The 5,261-nt window shown below is 37.9% G+C and overlaps 1 long non-coding RNA gene across 1 annotated transcript; it reads right to left on the minus strand.

Annotated features, from left to right (window-relative positions):
* Window positions 1-1,446: 1,446 nt before the first annotated feature.
* On the minus strand, window positions 1,447-2,669 carry LOC138190438 (uncharacterized). Its single transcript, XR_011176387.1, has 2 exons — window positions 2,544-2,669; window positions 1,447-2,072 (listed from the first exon to the last, which is right to left on the minus strand). It is a non-coding gene; the product is annotated as an uncharacterized lncRNA (long non-coding RNA).
* Window positions 2,670-5,261: the final 2,592 nt, after the last annotated feature.

Genomic DNA, 5,261 nt, shown 5'->3' on the forward strand with positions numbered 1-5,261 from the left:
TTTATTCCAGCCCTTTTCAAAATCGCGAAAATTTTCGCCAAAAATGCAAAGGGGTTAGCCTTGCTTTTTTTTCATTTTTCGTCCGAAAAATTTTTGGTCCCAGATTCGATTTAAATGACCCTTTCCTGACTAATCGGACCCCCAGGAACTCAGAAAACGCAGCGAAAACAGCGTGGGATCAACAGGAGAGAAGTTACGAAGGAAAAAGCACCTGCTGAAAAATGTCGAAAACACAGGTTCTCGTTTTTCGGCTGTAACTTTTGATGCGTTGATCGCAGCGTATTAGGACTGCGCCCAATCGATTTCTCTCGCAAAATTACGTCGGAATGGTGCATGAAAGACTTTATTCCAGCCCTTTTCAAAATCGCGAAAATTTTCGCCAAAAATGCAAAGGGGTTAGCCTTGCTTTTTTTTTAGCCGAAAAATTTTTGGTCCCAGATTCGATTCAAATGACCCTTTCCTGACTAATTGGACCCCCAGGAACTCAGAAAACGCAGCGAAAACAGCGTGGGATCAACAGGAGAGAAGTTACGGAGGAAAAAGCACCTGCTGAAAAATGTCGAAAACACAGGTTCTCGTTTTTCGGCTGTAACTTTTGATGCGTTGATCGCAGCGTATTGGGACTGCGCCCAATCGATTTCTCTCGCAAAATCACGTCGGAATGGTGCATGAAAGTCTTTATTCCAGCCCTTTTCAAAATCGCGAAAATTTTCGCCAAAAATGCAAAGGGGTTAGCCTTGCTTTTTTTTTAGCCGAAAAATTTTTGGTCCCAGATTCGATTCAAATGACCCTTTCCTGACTAATTGGACCCCCAGGAACTCAGAAAACGCAGCGAAAACAGCGTGGGATCAACAGGAGAGAAGTTACGAAGGAAAAAGCACCTGCTGAAAAATGTCGAAAACACAGGTTCTCGTTTTTCGGCTGTAACTTTTGATGCGTTAATCGCAGCGTATTGGGACTGCGCCCAATCGATTTCTCTCGCAAAATTACGTCGGAATGGTGCATGAAAGACTTTATTCCAGCCCTTTTCAAAATCGCGAAAATTTTCGCCAAAAATGCAAAGGGGTCAGCCTTGCTTTTTTTTAGCTGAAAAATTTTTGGTCCCAGATTCGATTGAAATGACCCTTTCCCGACTAATTGGACCCCCAGGAACTCAGAAAACGCAGCGAAAACAGCGTGGGATCAACAGGAGAGAAGTCACGGAGGAAAAAGCACCTGCTGAAAAATGTCGAAAACACAGGTTCTCGTTTTTCGGCTGTAACTTTTGATGCGCTGATCGCAGCGTATTGGGACTGCGCCCAATCGATTTCTCTTGCAAAAGTACGTCGGAATGGTGCATGAAAGAATTTATTCCAGCCCTTTTCAAAATCGCTCTAGTATTACAAAAAGGTATTTCGAGCCCCGCGGGACCAATACCTGAGAAGATACGAAAAAATTACGGATAAATTCCAGTAGGTGTTATTCAATTTATTCAATATTACATATAATAGTAATACAACATTACACATCTTGAATCCTGCAGAGGTGCATTGTAGCTTTTAACATTGTAGGTACTCAGACTGGAACCCAAACTGCGCTTACAAACAACATTAAGAACCATTTTATACAACATTGTTCATATTCTGCTCAATGCAATACATATCGCAGTATCTATTCTATATAGAAATAACATACTAATTATATCAATGAAAATATTATTATAGTAATTATTGGTATAAAATCATTAGTGTAATGTACTAGTATAACATAATAGATTCATAGTATTTGGAAACTTGGTAAAGTAGTATACACTGACACCTGAACACTTGTACTACATTGAATAAACTGGAACTGGAACTTTGTCCCTACGAGTTTGTGATTTTTCTTATCCACCTCGTTAAAAATCCAGTGCAACTTTCATGTTTTTCAGCCGTAAGTTTTGATTCGTTGCAAAATTATGTTGATACTGGGTGTGAATAAATCGATATCAGCATATCCCAAAATCAGCCAAAAATTTGCGACTCTCGGAGTTTGGAAACTTTTCGTCGTAAAATCGTTTTGCAGGACTCTTTTTAAATCAGATAATTCTAACCCTGAAAAATGCCGAAAAGACATTTAATAAAGCGTATATAGGATCAACAGCAGAGGAATTACCAACAAAATCTTATGTTTTCGGCTATACTTTTGATACTTCGCTCGCAGCGTATTCCACAAAACTTTTCTGTAAGCTCTATGAGTAGCTGTTAGCGATATAAGACAAAAAATCTAATTCATTCTCATTATTCTAGAATCGTCATACATGTAATGCCGTGAAATGAATAAAGTGTTAATATCTTTTTCATTTTTGTTTATTGTTCAGAAGAAAGGCCCTGGACACACCGCAATGTTTTCAGTGTAGACCATGCGGTAATAAACGTATGAAAAGGCATGATAATTATGCACGAGTGCACGATTCTGGAATAATGAGAATAAATTGGATTATTTGCTCACCTCAAAAAACTGTGTACTGTTAGATGAAATATAATTACAATTGCCATTAAGTATTATAAAAATGTTTTACTCACCGTGCACAAATCCTCGTCCTCCTCGTCCACCTTGTTCTCCTCGTCTTCCTCGTTCACCTCCGACCACCTCCGACCACCGCCAACCACCGCCAACCATCTCCAACAACCACCGATAACCACCTCGAGTTGTACCTTAAATAGTAATAAATATTCTCAGTATAATAACACCTCAAAAATATTGTGTGAGGATTTATATAATTAATTAATAAATTAATAAAGTAATAAATTTTATTATTTCTGCGCATCCAGAACTACGGAGCGCTTTTCCTGAATGTAAAAATCCACCAGGTGGAGGACCTGGACAGCCAGAACTACGGAAAATTAGTCCTGAAGGTCAAAAGTCAACAGATCAAGGACCTGGACAGCCAGAACTACGGAGCACTTGTCCTGGAACTCGAGTTTCACCAGGAAGCGGACCTGGAGCACAAAATCCAGGAGGTAGAGAACCTGGTACTCGAAATCTGTGGAGCGCGATTCTCATACGTCCGCTCTACTGCGCGGTTGTTTCCAGACTGAGGAATCCGATTAGCTGATTTTCGGTTAGCAAGAGAAAAAAAATTTCGGGCAACGTCACTTTCTGAACATCCGAACTTTGGTTTCGAACTTTCATACTATGTATGATGTATGATGTTTGACATATGATGTATGATGATATGATGTATGATGATATGATATGATGTATAATGATTCTAGTTTTTATATTTCAAACAAGATATACGCACTTTATCTTTCCTGCCGATTCCAGACTCAAGTGGTTAGGCCCTTTGATGGTCAGCCGTTGACTCAAGATGTATTCTCCAGTTAACGGGTCAGCTAATAACGCTGTCGTTCTGCGACAGTTGGATGATAAAAATTTTTGCTCGTACCATTCGAATGTTTGTTAGAATACACTCGAAGTTTTAAGAAGCTTCGTTCTTTCTCTCACTATCAAAAAAAAAAAAAAAATCGCCTACAATCACCTTTGATTGACCCTTGCCCGACTAAATGGACTCCCAGGAACTCAGAAAACCCACGAAAAAGAGCGTGGGACCTACAGCTCAGAAAATACGAAGAAATTGGTTGATTTACAACAGTACACAATTTATTATCCATACAATCGTCAGAGAGCAAAAATAATATACAGCTCCATGTACATATACAAAACCTATTGGAATAGAATACAGAATTTATACAATGTGCTTTGTAACAATTAAAGGCCTAACAGATAAAAATCATTCCACGTCAATAGAGTAGATCCATGTTGTGTTCATCATTTGTGTATATACAACAATATGTTTAAATTATATCAAAGCTGTGAAATTATTGGACAGATGCCTTGATTCTGCAATGAATTCGTTTCGACTTTGTTTGCATACATGTGAATTTCTGATTGAACTACATCATTCCAAAGCTCAAACTTTTTCGCAAGAATATCATTACTTGAGTGTCAACGATTTCTTGTGAAAACCGAGGCTTACCACTGTAAGAAATGAAGCCCAACTTCCGAAAGAATCGCAATTAGTATCACATTTCGGCACGATGTCGAAAACATAAGCATCTATATATACTATGTATTATCTAAAAGCTGTCTCGCAGAAAAATGCATGGAAACCTGATTTCATCAGTAGTAATAACTTATTGAAATTGTATTGATCTTTCAACGATTGCGGCGAATAAAAATGGGAGTTTGCCGATGGAATAAATAGTACCGTTTCAAATCGTACAGTCAACAAACACCAGTGAAACGCAAATGAACATAGCGACGACTACGTAAAGAATTTCCATAACGACATGTCTTATGGCAAGTCCGTGAGCTTGACTCTATTTTATAGCCTTTAAAATTTCACCGCCACAATAATATAGCAAATTATATCACCCGACTGAATACCAGGGAAAAAATGGTTGATGGTCCCGTAAAAAGCGAATGATATCTATTCCTCTATTTCAGTTGTATCTTCTAGTTTCAGTGAATCTTAAATCAAATTTCGAGACATGCATTCAAGGTTCAACCTCGTATTTCGACCAGCTACGTGATTCTTGACATGGGTACTATTTTTTTCGTATCAGACAACAAAAAAGAAAAAAAGTAGCCACACGATTGGAACCCTAGGGACGAAGGAAGAATAAACATTAATATTTAATTGGTGCAGTTCGTTCTGGAACGGGTATTGATCAGTTCAATTTACCCCTAGTCTTTTTTTTTTTATTATCAACGGGTATCAAAAACCGATTTCATATAATCCGCCATTATACATACAAACACTAAACTAATTTTACTAGTAAAAACAGGTTCGAAAATTAGAAAATCTACTCCATTTGTGTATATTTCTTCTTTTATCTTTTAGCCTGGGTTATCAACTATTCAATTTTTCACGTATTAAGGCGTTTTCGATGTCTATATAAGGTTTCAATTTTCTCCCTTATCGATCTTCTAATCTTGCTTTGAAACAACTGGATTTCAAGAGCACACTACACGTGCGCAAAACGTATACCTGCCTGAATGACGGATTAGTTTCTACAAATACTTATAAAAGATGGAAGATTAGAAAAAGACCATCATGTGACCTGTGATGCGTTTCCATTCACCCGCAGGTGAATAACTGATAACAAAATTCCTGTAAAAACGTTACAGATCACCGAGGTATTTCCCAAGTAGCTGACTGATCGAGCGCTACAAAATTCATCAAACATAACGCACGTATAAAAAAATAAAAGAAGAAAAAAACATTGCATAGGAGG

This window comes from Neodiprion pinetum, chromosome 2, assembly GCF_021155775.2.
Source record: "Neodiprion pinetum isolate iyNeoPine1 chromosome 2, iyNeoPine1.2, whole genome shotgun sequence".
Taxonomy (NCBI): Eukaryota; Metazoa; Arthropoda; class Insecta; order Hymenoptera; family Diprionidae; genus Neodiprion; species Neodiprion pinetum.